General features: G+C 40.5%; 1 non-coding gene across 1 annotated transcript; it reads right to left on the bottom strand.

Annotated features, from left to right (window-relative positions):
• Positions 1 to 18,820: 18,820 nt before the first annotated feature.
• Positions 18,821 to 18,927, bottom strand: LOC122007442. Its single transcript, XR_006118939.1, has one exon. It is a non-coding gene; the product is annotated as a small nucleolar RNA R71 (small nucleolar RNA).
• Between the last annotated feature and the right edge of the window lie 2,377 nt (positions 18,928 to 21,304).

The following is a 21,304-nucleotide window of genomic DNA, read 5'->3' as shown; positions in this document are numbered from 1 at the left end:
CCAAGCTGCTCCAAGGCACCTCCAATGCCTGGTCCAAGGCGCCTCCAGCTTCCTCCGAGGCGCCTCCAGCTTCTCTGGACAGCTGGCTTCGGCTAGCACCCGAGGCTCCTCCAAGCTCCATGGAGGCGCCTCGGATACTATTCATCCGAGGCTAAGTGTGCTTCTTTGTTCCTGCAAAATGTGTTAGTCCCAAACACAAACCCTGCAAAACAAAGTTAGCACAGAAACAATATGATAGATATAATTGACAATCATCGGACTGTCCGGGTCTGACTTCGGATTTCCAACCGGAAACCCTAGGTCGACCCGACGCCTACTGTTCCCTCTACGGGGAACGCGTCCTCACCTGCTCCGCTCAGGAGATTTACTTATTGCCAGTGCGATCCTCCAGATCGACTAGACTTTTGCTTAGGGTTCGAAGCTTCCAGACTTTTTGTTGGACTTCCGCTTCCCGGCTAGTCCAGTCTTTCACCTGGTTCATGACACCAGGACTTTCCACCTAAGGTTACCCCCCCCCCCCCTTGGACTTTTGCCTGAAGCTCTCGACCCGCCAAGACTTTCCGCATAGGGTTACCTCCCCTATGACCTAGGGTTACCACCCCCTAGGGTTTTCCACTTGCCTAACCACAGCTAGGACTTTCCTGAAACACTCAATTAAGTACCTTAGATCACAAAACAACTTAACTTTGAATTCCTTTGCCATTATCAAAACAACGGTCGATCGTCGGATACTTCCCGCACCAACAATTACATCATATGTAACTCTTGTATCATTGTGTGAACAAGATTATTTGTTCATTTGCCCATCTTATCAAATCCACATTATAACACATCTTGAGTTAGCTTTGACTAATAGCCCAAGACTAGTATAATTGAATTATATCTTATGGGATATGCCTCTAAGTTCTCAACTTAGTTAAGTCACACCAAAAGTTTTAGTAGTCGGACATCACAATTGTCCTTCGTACTCTAGCAAGATAAATCGAGTCACTTTGCTTTGGCAAAACCTGACTACAATTGATCGAGCTAGAAGTGAGTACCAAACTTTGGTAGGCATATTTGAAAGACCTAATCATGATTAAACTACACATGCATCGCATACAATCATAGCATATCATGGCATACACCACATATATGCATAAAATAAATCGTGACATGGTTATGGCCGCATTATCTATGATCCTCTCAAGCCATTGAGAAGATCAAAAAGTCAACCTAGGCAAAAGCATCTTATCCAAGTGCTTCCTTGGTCTCCATGTGTTGTTGTCCTTCTCCATTTCTCACCGTCGTTAAGTCGACTTATTCTTCTCTAATTTGTACATTACAAAATCTAAATAAAACTCGAGTTACATTCGAGTGTAGTCTAAATTTACAACTAGAATAAAAGAAGAGAGGCGTGACACCCAGGCCGTATTATAAATTACAACACACACATCCAATCACATCAGGGTTTAAGGGCCATAACCATGCACCATGTCATATAAAATTCTCAATCTATTACGAAAAAATTTATTATGATTTAAACAACTAATTATGAGCCACAACGCCATGATGGTTTCGCTAAAACCTCTTGGCCGAAACTTGCTCATAATCATGCAAATCATAATAAACATGTCATGCAATTTCTATATCACATATGAAATTCTAACTACTTAGTATATACCTTTGCAAGTGGCTCTGATACCACTGTAAGGAACTAGGGTACTAAACACGTGAAAGCGCAGCAGAAAACATCTAGTTCCTTTCCAGAAGATTCATGCGAAAGGAAACCATATACTAAGTACAAATTTTCATACATGAGAAAGTTATACCTTTGTTGCGTGTCCTTCGCAATCCCGACAACAACGTTTCTTTAGATGCAGATCTTAGCGCGATCAAGTGGTCGTACCTCTATGGTATCCACATGAACAAGTCTCGTTTGTCTCAGAAACTCACCAAGTGGAGAATGAAACAACCAAAGGTTGTGCTAGCAACCCTTCTTGGAAGTTTCGGCCAAGTGGAAGAGAGGAGGAGAAAGAAGAGCAAGAACACCAAAAATTCATCATGAAAATGAATCCAAAAACTCCCTTTATAGATTCATGAAATTGCCTCATGCCTTAATGTCAATTGCCTTGATTGACATTAATATTTGTCTTCATCCAATGAATCCAATGCATCCTATGCATGCAATGCATGAGCAATTAAAATTATTCTCTCTTCTTTCTTCATGAATTCAAATTCATGAAATCATATAATGAGTCCAACTCATTAATCATCAAATAATTCATGAAATCATATAATGAGTCCAACTCATTAATCATCAATCCAATTGATTCAATGAGTCTAATTTGAATTGGACGCAATCCAATAGTTGGATTTAATTGAGTCTTACTCAACGAGTCCAATTTGAATTAGACTTAATCTAATGATTCATCGTAAGAATCCATCTCCATTGACTTATTCTTTGTGTGTGACCCAATAGGTTCTCGTAACGTTGGCAATGTATCCAAATCAACATTTAAATACATAAGCAATGAGTGGCATCTAGCAAGGCATCATTGCTACCCAAGTGACGAGAATGTTGAGATCCGACTTAACCTTTCCATAGCTATTATCTTGTATGACTTGGTCCCTCTATCCTTGATATCTAGATTGATCAATGAGGCATAGACCGTGTCATCCTCTTATCAATCTTTATGTTTCTTGATCTCCAAGTAGACACACTCAAACAAATGAGCTCAATATCTCATATCGACTCATTTACGCATGGCCATGCTTTCTTGTGTCCTACTAATCAAGGGGCCCACAGATATCGTTTCCATCATATGGAAGGGATAGATCCTATCTACATCACTCACATCCCTCTGCATAATTTATTGCATACCCAATGATCGACTTTATAGTCCACCCTGTTACGGGTGACGTTTGACGATACCAAAGTATACAACTCCTTATGTAGGGAACCGTAGTGACTTCTGATCTAAGGACTATTCATATCAATAGTCACATGAGGATGTTTATGACACTCATACGATAATCCATGAAACATTCTCATGTCGGTCCATTCAATACATATTCTCTAATATATACACATGTCTCAACCTGATATCTCATATCCATGACTTGTGAGATCAAGGCATCCATTGACCTACATGCTAGTCTCAACGCATTAATATTGTCCTTGTATATTAATGCTCGACTAGGAACAGTTAAGAGTAGTGTTCTCTACAATATCTCACTATCAATTCAACCAATTGTCATACTGTAGAAAAGAACCTACTACCCAAGAACATTATTATACTTATTCAATTGGCACTAAACTGAAATAAATATAATAACCAACTTTGCCTTTTATTAATAATGATATATGATATGAAATAAGTCCTTTACAATTATCTCATAATTGATACTAGGGCTACTACTAACAGTCTTTTGATAGTGGCAACTGCTAGCAAAGTACTGAAGAAAAGCCACTCGGAAAATCCTTAAAGCTATAGATGAAGCCAATCAGAAGGTGTTTGAACCACCTTTGCGTTGATCCAAATAGCGTGGTGAGGAACATGCAACACTTGACTCTGTCGATGTATTAGTGGAACATGGCTATGTTATCAAATTTTAGTAGATGGTCTTTGGGGGCAGTCGACCCTGTATACTCTCCAATCGTCAGAGGTCCAAAGTGAGGTGGCAACTGATTGTCCAGAATTTCTTAGGTGAACTGTCTATTTATCTACTCAGGAGAGTCATTGAGTCAGGGTGCTTTGTCTTTCTGTACATCCCGAACAGGTGCGTTCTCAGAAGATGATCCTTGTATTCTTTCGGCGCCCTGTGGTATGGTATTGGCGCGTTTAGTGCTTGCTAGAAGGCGCCGTTGACTGGTGGTTCAGCTTGCGATCGATAGGGTCCTCTGCTCGGGTTCTTTGGTCATCTTGCTGACCTATTGCTGATACAGCTGGGTCATTCGGTGTTCGGCAGTCGGTTGAGCCCTGCTATTGTTGTTGCAATATTTTGCAGCTCGGGCATTTACCAGTATCTCTAGTGTTGGATCATTATGCACGTGAGGGGGGGGAGTTGATTCATGTGGTTTTAAAACATTTTCTTTTTTTTTCTTTAAAAAAAAGTGCATGCAGCGAAAAAATAGAAACAAGAAAGCACAAGAACGCAAGCAATTTTACTTGATTGATGCCTTCAGCAACTCCTACTCTAAGACCTAGGTCCCACAGACCTATCGATGGGTAATCCACTAATTACCTCTTCTGAAATCGCCGGAAGAGGGTATCGAGTACAAAAAGATGAGGATAAGTGTAATAAGCTACACTTTTCTTTTAAACAATATTTAAATATAGAAATATGTTGGTACCCCAAGGTAGTTTTGATGTGATCAAATAAGTTAAGTTAGGTTCTGTTGTGTTTACCCTTGTGTCTAAGTGTGCAGGAACTTAGGAGCACAGGAAGTCTAGCGAAAGACGCAGCTAGTGAGAAGGATGGCACGGGAGAGAGCTGATGGGCTCGGTGCGTTTGAGGGACGAGGTGCTGCGAAAGAGTACACTAACGGACGAGAAGGGAATGTGCATGTTTCTGAGGGACGAGAAGATGAAGCAGAAGATTGCTTGAGGAACAAAAGATGCAGTTGTCCGAGGGACAAAAAGATGTGGAAGAGTACGCTAGCGGACGAGAAGGAAGCAAGCAGCAATTCCGAGGGACGAGAAGCCGGAGCGGAAGTTTGCTCAACAAGCCCAGAAGTTGGGTTCGGGTGAGCCCTATTCTAGATGGCCGAAATCACCCAAGCAAGCGGAGCTAGAGCGGAAGACCCGGACCGATGCGAGCAGAACCGGAGCAGGAGACCGGGACTAAAAATTAGCAAAAGATGATTTCTGATGCTCGGGGTGCCCGGAGCGCCCGGACTCCTAGCGCTCGAAACCCAGTTTTCATCTAAAGTTGACGTAGCGTGTATCATTGCGTCAAGGATAGAATTCTATCCCATTCCAGGCATCCCGAGAAGGGCTATATAAACAACCCTGCTCCCAGAAGCTAATAACAACAAAGAATTATAGAGTAACAATACTTGTGCTTGAGTGTGTTTGAGTTTAGCTTTATGATTCTGTGCGTTCATTGTTTTAAGAGAATTCTCCGCCCAGAGGAGATTTTTTAGTGCGCTTTTTCATCTGTCTTGAATTAACAACCTCCCCGGTTGTAACCAAGTAAATCCGTTGAGCCTCGACTTTCTGATTCATTATTTCTTTCTATGTTTATGCAAGTGTTTTAATTAAGTTATAAGTTCAAGAAAGGTCTTTTTCGTTTGTTTTTGTGCAGGGGTTATTCACCCCCCTCTAGCCGGGCGCCAAGGGTCCTAACAAAATCAAACTTTTATTACCCAATACTCTTGAAGATAGTCGACTCGAACTTTGTGTTAGATGACTCCTCAGCAGTAGTCGGCAGAGCAGCAACACGAAGTTAGAGCAATCGAAGCATCGAACGGATGCATAAAAGCTTGTAAAAGAGTTGTATATGAGTTCTTCTTTTGTTTTGGTCGAGTAGCCCTTTTAAAGAGGGTTAAAGGCACCTTCCATAGCACTGAAGGCGTCTTCCATAGAAAAACTTTTATCCTGAACAGCTTGCTTCTTATTGTCGATGAAGTCTAATTTTATCCGACTGAAGGCGCCTTCCAAGCTCCTGAACGTGCCTTTCATCACCCAGCTCAAGGCATCATCTGTCTCATGGAAGGCACCGCAGGTATTGTTCATCCGAGGTAATTTGTGCTTCTTTCGCCCTACAAAAAGGGTTAGTCCAACAAAATAGAGTATACCCTGCAAGACAAGTTAGCACAATAAAAATAGTATTAATTAGATCCTGTCCTTTAGATCCGGATCTAGTCATGATCTCAGTTTAGGTTTCCCAAATGGACATAAACTAGACTGACGCCTATGGCCCCCTTAACCGGGACAGATCCTCACTAAGTCACTCTCCTCCAGTGACTTACCTCCACTTACCAAATGTTAAGTTACCTCCTTGATATCTACTCTAATCCACCAGGTCTTCCTACCGAAATCACACATTTGGACTTCGCCAACCAAGAATTGAACATTCCAATCTCCTGCTAGAATCAGACATTTGGACTTCAACCCATCAAGAATCGAACATCTCGACCTCCTACTAAAATCATACATCTGGACTTCAACCCATCGAGAATCAAGTATCTTGACCTCCTACTAGAATCACACATTTGGACTTCACCAATCAGGAATCGCGCATCCAGACTAGGCTTCCTACCTAGTGTCTGATCCTCTTAACCCGTCAAGTTAGTCAATCCTGCGCACTTGATAACACAGTTAGATCACAAGCACATCTAATTTTAATCCATTTGTCATTCATCAAAACCTGAATTTGATCATTGGTGATAACTGCACCAACAATCTCCCCCTTTTTGATGCAATGGCAACCAGGGTTAAAGTTATTAAAAAATATACAAACACCTATAGTAAAAGAAATGACTTTAAGCGAAAAATAAAATAGGTAAATTTTATTCTCTTGATTATTTTTAGGGTTAAGTTTTTTAGATTTTCTGTAGTTTTTCTTACTTAAACCCTAACCCTTTCCTTTTAGAATTTATTAAAAAAATAAGCACATTAGTTTTGGAAACATTTTCAAAATATTTTTTCAGAACAAAGTGAAAAAATTTTGCAAGGCTTTGAAATATGACCCTTGGAAAGCAGTTTTCAAATATCCTCCCCCTGAACCTGTTATTACTTTAAAAATATTCATCTAAAAATTTTCCTTTAATGTCTAACCTTTAGTTACTAACTATAAGAAGATAACAATGTTCACTTGGTTAGTCAAATTTGTTGGGTTTTTCAGGCCGTAAAAACCGCTTTTTGCGTTGCGAAAACCCCGAAACCCCCATGCCACGGATCCATGCGAAGAAATAAAATTATGTAAAACTTTCACATACGAGCTTTCTATGCCTAGATCTACTTTAGTTTTACAAGATAAGAGTTTTACCCTTGATGCAAAGCTCTTCGCAATCCCGCTCGTCCAAGGTTCGTCGCCGGATCTCGAGAGTATCAAAGTAGATACTCCTCTATGTGTATCCACACAAGCAAGAGATGGAGAGACCAAACAAAAGGTGTGCTAGCACCTTTTAGGGTTCGGCCAAGGGAGGAGAGGGAGAGAAGAGAAGATCTTGAGGAAGAAGATGACTTGAATGAAAAATCAATTCAAGGTTGTAACTCCACTTAAGTGGTTGGCCACCTTTGAAAAGGTTTATATACTCCATGGAATTTCAAGAGTCAAAAACTCTTGATCTCCCTCATTAGGTGGCACACACATGTGCTAGCCTTGATGATGTGGCACATCACCATTAGCCACTTAATGCCAACTCACCAATGAGGTGGCAAATGGTCAAGTCAAACTTGACCCTTCATCTTCCTCTCAAGTCAAGTCAAACTTGACCACTTCTCTCCCTTGGTTGATCTAATCTAACCATTGGTTCAAGTCAATTTTAATTTAATAAATCTATATTCATTGAATTAAATTAATTAAATGAGTCTAAGTCCAAATTAGACTCACTTAACACATGAACCAAATTGAGTCCAACTCAATTAGCCTAATTTGGATTACTCTTAATCCAATTTGGTTCATCACATGAACCTAATTCTTTAGGTTCATCAAATGAACCTAATCTCCATCTAATTGCCCTTTGTGTGTGACCCTATAGGTTCTTATAACATTGGCAATACTCCTAAACCCATTTAGAAGCATAAGTAATGAGCGGTATCTAGCAACACATCATTACTACCCTAGTTATAAGAATGTTGAGATCCAACATCACCTTGTGACTACTAATTGTGACTCTTCACAATATATGACAAGTGTCCTTCTATCCTAGACATCTAGATTGATCAATATGAGGCATAGACCGTGTCATCCTCTAATCAATCTAAATCTTGAACTCCAAGTAGACTCACTCGATCAAATGAGCTCAATATCTTATATTGACTCATTTGGGCCTGGCCATGCACTTAGTGGTCTCACTTTATCAAGAATATCGATGTCTCTCCCGTCATATAGGAGGGATAGATCCCATCTACTTCACTCACATCCCTCCGCATAATTTGTTACATACCCAATAATCGCCTTTATAGTCCACCCAGTTACGGGTGACGTTTGACGAAGCCAAAGTATATAACTCCTTATGTAGGGAACCATGTTGACTTCAAGTCCAAGAGCTAGTAGTCATACTAATAGCCACATGAGAAAGTATATGACACTCATATAATGATCCATGATACTTTCTCATGGCCGGTCATTCAGTATATATTCTCCAATACATACCCATGTGTCAACTTGATATCTCCATATCCATGACTTGTGAGATCAAGTCATCGAGTTGACCTACATGCTAGTCTCGTCGCATTAACATTGTCCCTGAATATTAATACTCGACTAGGAATGATTAAGAGTAGTGTTCCCTATATCATCTCATTATCGATTCAACCAATCGATTGATATAGGTAAGAACCTTCTACTCAAGGACACTATTATACTTAGTTATTTGACACCAATACAAGTAAGTATAATAACCAAAACAAATGCCTTTATTTATATATAGAAGAATATGATACAATGAGTCCATACAACAATCATCAAATGATTGGCTCTAGGGCTCTAACTAACAATCTCCCACTAGCACTAGTGCCAATCAGTGTAGGCTCTAAGGCCTAATGACCTAGTGTGACCATCATGCTTTCTCTGTGCCAAAGCCTTGGTCAAGGGATCTGCGATGTTAGCCTCTGTGGGTACTCTGCAAATCTTCACATCTCCTCTATCGATGATCTCTCAAATGAGATGGAAGCGTCGTAGTATGTGTTTGGTCCACTGGTGTGAGCGAGGTTCCTTAGCCTGTGCAATTACTCCATTGTTGTCACAATAGAGCTCAATAGGATCAGCGATGCTAGGAACCACCCCAAGTTCAGTGATGAACTTGTGGATCCAAACTACCTCCTTTGCTGCTTCTGATGCAGCAATATACTCGGCCTCTGTTGTAGAATCAGCAACTGTGTCCTGCTTTGAACTCTTCCAGCTCACAGCACCACCATTTATGTAAAACACGAACCCTGATTGTGATCAATAATCATCCTGGTCGGTCTGGAAGCTGGCATCACTGTAACCCTTTACAGCTAGCTCGTCATCGCCTCCAAATATCAAGAAATATTCTTAAGTCCTTCTTAAGTACTTAAGAATATTCTTGACCGCTATCCAGTGACTTTCACCTGGATCTAACTGATATCTGCTCATCATGCTCAAAGCAAACGAGACATCAGGATGAGTACATAACATGGCGTACATGATAGATCCTATGGCTAAGGCATAAGGGATCTGATCCATGCGGTCTCTCTCCTCTCTAGAAGAGGGGGCCTTGAGTCTTCGAAAGACTCATGCCATGTGACATCGGTAGAAATCCCTTCTTGGAGTTCTGCATGGTAAACTGTAGAAGTACCTTGTAAATATATGTACTCTGACTTATGCCAAGTAACCTCTTAGATCTATCTCTATAGATCTGTATGCGTAGAATGCGGGATGCTTCACCTAAGTCCTTCATTGAGAAACAAGTCCCTAGCCAAGTCTTGACAGACTGCAACAAAGGGATGTCCTTCCCAATGAGTAGTATGTCATCTACATACAATATAAGGAAGACAACTGTGTTCCCTACAACCTTCTTGTAGACACAAGGTTCATCTTCATTCTTGATGAAACCAAACTGTTTGATTGCATCATCGAATCGAAGATTCCAGCTCCAAGAAGCTTGCTTTAGTCCATAAATGGACCTATGCAGCTTGCATACTCTGCTAGTATGCTGTGGATCTACAAAACCCTCAGGTTATGCCATGTACACATCCTCGAGCAGGTTTCCATTCAGAAACGCGGTTTTGACAGCCATCTGCCATATCTCATAGTCATGGTATGCTGCAATAGCAAGCATGATTCGAATGGATTTAAACATCGATACTGGAGAAAATGTTTCATCATAGTCAATACCATGAATTTGCTTGAAACCTTTAGTTACCAAGCGACCCTTATAGATAAGTCCATCCATGTCAGTCTTTCTCTTAAAGACCCACTTATACCCGATGGGTTTGATCCCTTCAGGTGGATCAACCAAAGTCCATACTTGGTTAGTGTACATGGATTCCATCTCGGATCTCATGACCTCTAGTCATTTCTCGAAATCTGGTCTCATCACAGCTTCTTGATAGGAGGTGGGCTCATCCTCTATGAGCACAACGTCATCATGGTCAGACAAGAGAAATGAGTATCTCTCAGGCTGACGACGTACCCTATCAGACCTGCGAAGAGGTATGTCTACTTGAACTGGTTGTTGTTCCTCAACTCCTTGTGGAACAACATCATCCATAACACTTTGTGGTTCCAGTTCAACTTTCATTGAGGCTTCAGTGTTATTGTTCGTATCTTGAACTTCTTCAAGATCGAACGTACTCCCACTAGTCTTTCTAGAAACAAAATCTCTTTCTAGAAAAACCCTAGTCTTAGCCACAACTATCTTGTGTTGACTGGGAATATAGAAGTAATATCCCTTCGTTTCCTTAGGATATCTAATAAAATAGCACTTGTCGGATTTGGGTCCCAATTTGTTTGAGACTTGACGTCGAACGTAAGCCTCACAATCCCAAATCCTCATTAAAGACACCTGGGCATCTCTCCTAGTCCATATCCTATATGGTGTCTTTATTACAGCCTTGGATGGAACTCGGTTGAGTATAAAGGTTGTCGTGTCTAGAGTATAGCCCCAAAGGAATGTAGGAAGATCTGTGTGACTCATCATAGACCGTACCATATCTAATAGGGTACGATTCCTCCTTTCAGATACACCATTCCACTGTGGTGTTCTAGGAGGAGTGAGTTGGGATAGAATCCCACACTCAGCTAGATAATCACGAAACTCATGGCTAAGGTATTCCCCACCTTGATTTGATCGAAGTATATTAATACTCTTGCCAAGCTGGTTTTGTACTTCAATATTGAATTCTTTGAACTTTTCAAAGGATTCTGACTTATGTGTCATCAGGTACACATAACCATATCTACTGAAGTCATCAGTAAATGTAATGAAGTACCTATAACCACCCCTAGCAGTGACATTGAAAGGGCCACATACATCACTATGTATAAGACCTAACAAGTCAGTCGCTCTCTCACTGTGTCCACTAAAGGGAGTCTTGGTCATCTTGCCTAGAAGGCATGACTCGCATGTCTCATATGATTCAAAATCAAATAAGTCCAGCAAACCATCTTTATGGAGCTGGGATAAGCACTTGTCATTTATATGACCTAAGCGACAGTGCCAGAGATAGGTTTAGTTCATGTCATTTGACTTGAACCTCTTGGTACTTATGTTATAGATAGGGCTCTCAAGGTCTAGAATATAGAGTCTGTTCATCAGAGGTGCACTACAATAGAACATTTCATTTAAATAAACAGAATAACATTTGTTCTTTATAATAAATGAAAAACCTTTCTTGTCCAAACAAGAAACTAAAATTATGTTCTTAGTTAAAGTAGGCACATAACAACAATCATCCAACTTTAGTACAAGCCCAGAGGGCAGAGATAGAAAATAAATCCCTACAGCAACAGCAGCAACCCGTGCTCTATTGCCTACTCGTAGGTCCACCTCTCCCTTTGTCAATGCCCTGCTATTTCTCAGTGCCTGCACATTAGTACAAATGTGAGAAGCACATCCGGTATCTAATACCCATGATGAAGAAATAGATAGATTGACTTCTATAACATTTATACCTGAAGTGGAAGTCTCACTTCTCTTCTTCTTAAGATCTTCCAGGTACACTTTGCAGTTCCTCTTCCAGTGCCCGGTCTGACCGCAGTGGAAGCAGATAGCATCCTTGGCAACCCCTCCTTTAGGCTTCAGTGCCTTGCCTTTGCCCTTGGCTTGGGACTTTCCCTTGCCTTTAGACTTGCCCTTGCCCTTGTGTTTCTGAACCATCAGAATAGAGTTGGGCTTAACCTTCTTAAGGTTGAGCTCAGTAGTTCGTAACATACTAAGCAGTTCGGGTAGTGGCTTGTCAATTTCGTTCATGTTGTAGTTCATGACAAATTGACTGTAGCTCTCTGGCAAAGACTGCAAGATCAGGTCAGTGGCCAACTCTTGGCCAAGTGGGAATCCCAACCTCTGTAGATTCTCTATGTACCCAATCATCTTGAGTACATATGGACCTACGGGATCCCCATCTGACATCTTGCACTGAAACAGTGCCCTTGAGATCTCAAATCTCTCGCGCCGCGCTTGTCCTTGATATAGTTGACGAAGATGTTCAACCATATCATAAGCACCCATTAACTCATGTTGCTTCTGAAGCTCAGTGTTCATGGTCGCGAGCATTAGACATGATACATCTAATGTGTCATCTTGATTCTTCTTATAAGCATCTTTGTCTACTCACGTGGCATTGGCAGGAGGAGCCTCCGGAAAGGGCTGCTCCAGAACGTACAGTTTACGTTCTTGGGTGAGAACTATTCTCAGATTCTTGTACCAGTCTAGGAAATTTGCTCCATTGAGCTTGTCCTTATCGAGGACAGAACGCAGAGAGAAGGAGTTCGTGTTTGACGACATGGTAATCTACAACAGAAAAATACAGAAAATAAATATCATATTCTATTAATCATTTAATTAGGTCTTTAACTAAATTATGCTCCCACTAAATTCTATAATTAATGTGGGACAAGATCCACATCATACTATGCCCTGAGTTAGCTTTGGCTAAATCGCCCAAGACTTAGTATGATCGGTAGATAACTTATTACCAATTACATCTCTATGCAACTCTTGTTTATAGGATGAAGATCCGCATTTATATTAAAACTCGAGTTAGCTTTGGCTAATACGCCCAAGAGTTAATATAAACGTGATTTTGTCCTATCTACCAACAATTGGAAAATGTCTATAGTTAAACTCAATCCAATTGAGTTAACTACTTACTCAATCTAATTGAGTTGTACTCACCCATGCGTTGATAGGCGGGACCAAGAGTGTCCCTCCGCATCCTACCAAGATAGTATGCGTTGCTCTGCTTTGGCAGATTCAACAACATCATGCGATCAAGGTAGTGATGGGTATCACGGCATGGTAGGTATTACGAGTTGTCACGATTAAGATCTAATCTAATCGACGAGGTGTATCATATGCTTGATTTAGATCTAATCTAATCGTTAGGGTGCATCATGTACGTGATTTAGATCTAATCTAATCGTCGAGGTGTATCATATACGTGATTGATCGAATCGAATCGTTAAGGCGTTAATTAATTGCTTATTCTAGCATGCATCACATATACACACACAAGCAATTAATTTAAATGTTTTGTGATTAGTCATGGCCCTACTACGATCTTCTCAAGCCAATGAGAAGATCGGATGGTCAACCTAAGGTCAACAGCTTCTCAAGCTCCTCCCTTTGACCACCTTGTGTTGCTCGCGCCCTCCTCGTAACTCCATCTCGAGTGGACCTTCCACCACTCCATTTTGTACATTACAATAGTGAAACTCGAGTTACATTCGAGTCTAAACTAATTTACAGCAGGAAATATAAAATGGAGGAAGGCACGACGCGCAGGTCACGAATCAAGTACAACACGCACAAACACAAAATGGCACGCAGGCCATATTATAAATTACAACACAAATTTCCAATCTAATTGGGTATTTTGGGCCATGACCATCATAAAATAATACATAATTCTAAATTATGTAATTTCTATAAATTTTTATAATTTTTCTTACAATTGTTTACAATTTTTATGAGTAAAATTCCCAGCGGCCCCGTTTAGCGATTTTCGGGCGCAATCGCGGAACGAAGCCTCTTGCGGGGTCAAGGGCAGCGCCCCTACCCACGATATAACCATCGCGAGTGTTCCTAAGCGATCCTACAGCGCCTTAGTCCATTGTCCCAAAAGGATTTGGGGCGAAACCTTGCCGTTTCGGAAATATCTTCTTGGTAGTCGAAGCCTACAAGTGTCTAAACACTTGTGCTTCGCTTCTACGAGAAAATTACCCATAAAATCATTAAAAATCATAAAAATACAGAAACTTATAGATCTGTAGAATTTCATAAAATTCAAATTAAAACTCGTACGAGCTTCGCACGTGGCTCTGATACCACTGTTGGATTTTTCGGGCCGCAAAAACCGCTTTTTGCGTTGCGGAAACCCCGAAACCCCCATGCCACGGATCCGTGCAAAGAAATAAAATTACGTAAAACTTTCATGTACGAGTTTTCTATGCCTAGATCTACTTTAGATCTACAAGATAAGAGTTTTACCGTTGATGCAAAGCCCTTCGCAATCCTGCTCGTCCAAGGTTCGTCGCCGGATCTCGAGAGTATCAAAGTAGATACTCCTCTATGTGTATCCACACAAGAAAGAGATGGAGAGACCAAACAAAAGGTGTGCTAGCACCTTTTAGGGTTCGGCCAAGGCAGGAGAGGGAGAGAAGAGAAGAGCTTGAGGAAGAAGATGACTTGAATGAAAAATCAATTCAAGGTTGTAACTCCACTTAAGTGGCCGACCACCTTTGAAAAGGTTTATATACTCCATGGAATTTCAAGAGTCAAAAACTCTTGATCTCCCTCATGAGGTGGCACACACATGTGCTAGCCTTGATGATGTGGCACATCACCATTAGCCACTTAATGCCAACTCACCAATGAGGTGGCAAATGGTCAAGTCAAACTTGACCCTTCATCTTCCTCACAAGTCAAGTCAAACTTGGCCACTTCTCTCCCTTGTTTGATCTAATCTAACCATTGGTTCAAGTCAATTTTAATTTAATGAATCTATATTCATTGAATTAAATTAATTAAATGAGTCTAAGTCCAAATTAGACTCATTTAACACATGAACCAAATTGAGTCAAACTCAATTAACCTAATTTGGATTACTCTTAATCCAATTTGGTTCATCACATGAACCTAATTCTTTAGGTTCATCAAATGAACCTAATCTCCATCTAATTGCCCTTTGTGTGTGACCCTATAGGTTCTTATAACGTTGGCAATGCTCCTAAACCCATTTAGAAGCATAAGTAATGAGCGGTATCTAGCAACACATCATTACTACCCTAGTTATAAGAATGTTGAGATCCAACATCACCTTGTGACTACTAATTGTGACTCTTCACAATATATGACAAGTGTCCTTCTATCCTAGACATCTAGATTGATCAATATGAGGCATAGACTGTGTCATCCTCTAATCAATCTAAATCTTGAACTCCAACTAGACTCACTCGATCAAATGAGCTCAATATCTTATATTGACTCATTTGGGCATGACCATGCACTTAGTGGTCTCACTCTATCAAGAATATCGATGTCTCTCCCGTCATATAGGAGGGATAGATCCCATCTACATCACTCACATCCCTTCACATAATTTATTACATACCCAGTAATCGCCTTTATAGACCACCAAGTTACGGGTGACGTTTGACGAACCCAAAGTATGTAACTCTTTATGTAGGGAACCATGGTAACTTCAGGTCCAAGGACTAGTAGTCATACTAATAGCCACATGAGAAAATATATGACACTCATATAACGATCCATGATACTTTCTCATAGCGGGTCATTCAGTATACATTCTCCAATGCATACCCATGTGTCAACTTGATATCTCCATTTCCATGACTTGTGAGATCAAGTCATCGAGTTGACCTACATGCTAGTCTCATCGCATTAACATTGTCCCTGAATGTTAATACTCGACTAGGAATGATTAAGAGTAGTGTTCCCTATATCATCTCACTATCGATTCAACTAATCGATTGATATAGGTAAGAACCTTTTACTCAAGGATGCTATTATACTTAGTTATTTGACACCAATACAAGTAAGTATAATAACCAAAACAAATGCCTTTATTTATATATAGAAGAATATGATACAATGAGTCCATACAACAATCATCAAATGATTGGCTCTAGGGCTCTAACTAACAAAATTAAGTAATAATGTCTAGTTAGAAATTTACTGAAAAAGGTCTACTTAACTTGATCAATGTACTTTTATATTTTTCACCTAGACTTATGTTGATTCTCTGATATAAGTATTTGAAATCCAGGAAAAAGACCTACACATCTCACACAATTATAAATTTTTTAAATATACAATCAAGGTAGACCTAGTGTATTTGTGAGATGTTCATTATCTAGATCTATAGGATCATACTTTCTATTGGTTCGTCAAAGATAAGGACTAAGCTATTTAGGATCAGAATTGTCACATTGGAGCCACCTTCAAGGCCTTTGAAGGTGCCTTCCATGCCCAATATAAGGGGTGCTCGCCCAAGCGATTGATGTGTGTATATCTTATGATCATTTATGCATGCTTTGACGCACATCTACTTGCATTTCATTAGCATAATCTATGTTTATTGTACCCTATTTCATTATCATCTCATACTTCCATTATATTTTGTTCGGAGATCTACTCTTTGATTGTTTTGATTGATAGGACGTGATTTGGAGCAAAAATGGATCTTAAATGAAGTCTAGAGCTTCCAGAGTGTCACGGGCATGTGAAAACTAAGTTCTTCCAAGTTCTGGCCGTGCGGAGACCACACGCCCGTGAAAAGGCTGTGTGGGGGGCGTGTTGAGGCCGCGTGAATGTCACACGGCCGTGTGAAGGCCGTGTGGAAGTTTTAGCACTGCAGACCAAAAGTAAAATGGCCATAACTTTGTACTTGGTTGGAGTTTTGGGCTGTTCTTTATACCAATTTGTAGATAACTTCAATATCTACAACTTTGATGAAGACCTCAACTCAAGAATACCATGTTAAGATGTGCTAAAATGATCTACATGGCCTTGATACAATTCTGCACGGCCAGTGCAGAAGGAAGGCACGGTCGTGTCAATTCGCACGACCATGCGGTGTAACCAGTGTAGAAGGAAGGCACAACCGTGTCAATTTGTATGGCCATGTGATGTAACCAGAGCAGAAAAGAGACATGGCCGTGCCAATTTGCACGGTTGTGCGGAGTGGCCAGAGGCAAAGGAAGGCACGACCAGAGTAGAAGGAAGACACGGCCGTGCGATCTCGCACGACCGTGCCACTCAACCCGAAGGGAGGAAAGTGTTGGTCGTGCGAATCTCGCACGACCATGACACGGGTCGTACGGCGCCCGTGCCCTGGCCTATAAAAGGGTCAAGAACCCTATTCTTGGTATCATCTTTGGTTCGGGACTTTGTTCCTCTCCTTGGGAAAGGGTTCTCCCCTTCGGGGGAAACCCTAGAGCTTCATCCACTGCCATCCCTTGATGTTTTGTCCATCTCCAGAGCAAGGAGGCATCCCCAAGACATCGAAAACCTCGGCAAGCATCTCTTCTTCCCCTTCTTCTCACATCAAGGGTTGTAAGTATGCTTTACTTCATGTTTTGGGGTTGTTCTTCCCTCACAATGGAGTAGATCTCCTTTTCTATGGATGTAGGGAGTAGTTTTGGATAGGGTTTGATGTAAGACTCATGTTTATGCCTTTACTTATTGGATGATTTTGCTTGCTTTGTTTCTATTTGATATGAATGAGACTTGCTGAGATTATCTCGTCATACTGATCGATTGTGTAGGAATTGCTAATTTCGTAAAGAGAGGATCTTAGATCGTACACTCGAGGGGCCCTAGTGACAATGGTAACCCATTCACGGACATCTAGGATACTCCCTTGAAAGGAGAGGCAACTTCTCCATAAGTAAGTAAGAGACCGAATTAAACCCTTATCTCTATCCTTAATGACACCGATTGGATTTGCATTCTTGTGATCTACCGAGGCGCCCTAGTGACAGGGGTTAACCGTAACAGGATTTCACAGGGATCTTCTTCGTTTAGTGGATAGCAGCTTTAACTTCTGACGAATGCATGTCGATTGACAATGAGGAAAAGATAGAACATGATACATCAGGTTCCACCACAATGAAACCAAAATCCTAGAATCCATTTCCCAAAGCTCAATTCCCTCCAAGATCGATTCTCTCATCCTTCTCTTTCTCACTTCAATCACTCTCGTTAGTTTGCAAGCGCCAAAGTCAACTTTCGACCATCTAGATAACTTACTTTGTGACATCTCTAGTGCTTAATCAACAGTCCCTGTGGTTCGACAATCTTTTATATTACTGACGACGAATCCGTGTACTTGCGGAATCGTAACAAGTTTTTGGCGTAATTGTCGGAGACTGTTTTGGATTAACATTAGTTGATTATCATATGAGTTACCCTAGACATTTTTCTTTTTTCCTTTGCATTTTCTTTCTTGTTTTCATTATGCACTTTCTTTCTTACAATTTAAATTCTGCATTTTCTTTCTTTCTTTTCATATAGCATTTTATTTCTTGTCTTTAATTCTTCATTTTTGTTCTTTTCTCATAATTTTTTTTTAGATACCATGAGCACTAACATGTCAAGCAAGTCTTTAAGAGATTCCTCTGCACCCATTTTTGCAAGATTTTTATCTCCCATTGTGCAGCCTCACATTGAAGCAGAAAGTTTTAACTAGAGTCAAAGTTAATCTTCATGATACAAGGTCACAAATTTGGAGGAGAAGCATCAAAAAGTCCTTATCTGCACTTTGAGACATTTCTAGAGCTTTGTGATATGGTGAACTGTGAGGGTGTCTCAGCGGATGCAGTTCGATTGATGGCATTTCCTTTCAATATTAAGGATAAAGTAAGGACTTGGCTATATTCTCTTCATCCTCAAAGCATCACAAGTTGGGAACAATTGGAGAAGCAATTTCTGAATCATTTTTTCCCTCCAAGTAAAATAATTTGTATTAGGAATTGCATCACAAATTTTGCTCAGGCATATGGAGAAATATTATTTGAAGCATGGGACAGATTCAAGAGTCTACAAAGGCAGTGCCCTCATCATGGTTTGGAGAAGTGGTTGACCTTGCACATATTCTATAGGGGAATTTCTTTCTCAGATAAGTGTTTGTTAGATTCATCAGCTGGAAGTTCTTTTATGGACAAGAGTGTAGATGAAGCATATTCATTAATTGATCAAGTAGCATTGAACCTCCATGAATGGTCAAGTAAAAGTTGGATGGAATCTCCCTTAGAAGTTCAAGAAGTATAAGTCATATATACAAGAGAGCCTGTCAAACAAAATACAATTCAACCATCCAAGAGTTTTGAAATCCACAAGTCACAAAATGGGGAGTTCAAACATTTGGGGGCAAAGATTGATAGCATTGTTTCAAAATGGTTCAAACAAGATCCCTCTCCTACATAGATAGTGTCTAGTGAACAGTGTAATAATTTTAAGTTGAGAAGTGGCAAGAATCATAAAGAACTTCTGAAAAAGGATTTGTACAGAATTGAGGAGATGAACAGTAGAAGACCACAAGAACTCAGTTCCATTACTTTAGGAAGTTCCCAAAGGCCGCAAGTACCTTTCCCTCAACGGTTGATCACATCAACACTAGATAAGCAAGTTGGACCTCCTCCGCAAGCTCAAAGGGAATATGGGGAAAAGGAAGTACCTTTCCCAAGACCTTCACTAATGGTTCCTTTTCCACAAAGGCTAGTGAGGGTCAATGAAAACGAAGACTTTGGCAAATTCTGTGATACTAATATGATTGAGTGTAGATTTTTGGATGTATATGAAGATGAAGACTCTTCAGATGAGGATTATGATGATAATGCAGTGGATAACAAGTTTTCAGATTTACCTTCTAGGTTTACAGGGTGTTATGATGAAATTGAATTTTCTGATGATGATTGTGATGTGGTAGATCAACTTAAAACTGCAAATGAAGTCAGTGATCCTCCTATAGATGATTCTCCCACTGAGGATATTGATGTTGGTTTATTTTTTGATGCTTGTGTTGGTGATGATGTTATGAAAGGAAGTGTAGGGAGCTATGTTGTGGAAGCAACATCTCAAGAATCACCTCCTTTATCTACACAACCTTCTGAGATTATGAGAGTTGCAAGGATTGAACATGTTATGGATCAATATGTAGGGACTTGTGAAATAGAAGCAAAGCCCCAAGAATCACCACTTTTAGAGACACCATTGCTTGAGCCAGAGCTAGAGCCAATACAAGATTCAGAAGTCACATCCACATATTTAGAACTTTCAGGTATCTCTCAACAAAGCAAGGTTAGTATCTTTTGTGATCTTTTGGAAAATTTCATAGATATACCAATAGTAGATTTTGTTGGATGTGATTCAATTTGTGATACATACTCAGTTCATCTTAATAAGGTTCTAGTTCTATCTAATATAGCATGCTTGGGAGAGGTATGTTTTTCTTTTGGGTGTGCAGATTTTCATGGGGCCTATATTTGGAAGCTCAGACTGAGCCGTCTTCGACCACTAGGAAAAACTTCAAAGAAGACGAAGATGGAGAGAGTTATACTTTACTCTGTAGCTCCTTTGATGAAAGCTCTCTCCATAATAAGAGCCCTTGATAGGAGGGTGTTGAAATATCTTACCCCTCCAAGAGTGAGATTTCGATGAATTTAATGAGGTGGTCGAGCTAATTGTTGGTACAAGTTGCACCAGAATCAAACCTAAGTTTTGATGTTGTCAAAGGTTCAAGTTAAGTCTTGTTATGATATAACAATTTGACTGAGTATGCAGGATATTTACTCAACCACGAAAGACCTAGTTGGAGGCTAGGCAGGAGAAATCTTAGCAGATCGTGGAACCCAGGTGCAAGTCCAAGTAGGTCGAGGGGACCAGAAGCTTGGCAATGTGATCGAGAGGTCTGGAGGACCGAAGATCAAGAGAAAAGTCCTGGGGAGCCGGTCAAGGCTAAGTGAAAAGTCTGAAATAGATCTGAAGAATCTAAGTTTGGCTGGTAGGTTGAGGTAAAAAACTGGAGGAGCGATAGTGAGGTCGGTTCTCGAAGGGAACAACCTTAGGTCACTGATCCAACTAAAGAAACCGGGAAGGTTTCCAAGTTGAGATCAAGACAATTCTACTATCTTTCATATCACTCATGCATTTTATACTACTGTGCTAATCTCTGTTTTGCAGGATGTTTTGCTTAACACTATTTTGCAGGTTCTATCCGATCGGTCGACCAAACGGGATTATCGGTTGACCGAACCAGGTCAACGCAAAGCAGTTATCAGTTCAGAACAGATCATACCAGAGTCCGGTCAAAGCATGATCGGTCGACCGAACCTTAATGACTTAGCACTGCCAGTTCATCAGCACCGATCAGCAGCAAAGGAAAAGAAGCAGACTGGTTGACCGAACCCAGGGATCGGTCGACCGATCCAATCAACATTAAAGTTG

Source organism: Zingiber officinale, chromosome 7B (genome assembly GCF_018446385.1).
Source record: "Zingiber officinale cultivar Zhangliang chromosome 7B, Zo_v1.1, whole genome shotgun sequence".
Lineage (NCBI taxonomy): Eukaryota > Viridiplantae > Streptophyta > Magnoliopsida > Zingiberales > Zingiberaceae > Zingiber > Zingiber officinale.
This window is presented reverse-complemented; position numbering and strand designations above follow the sequence as displayed.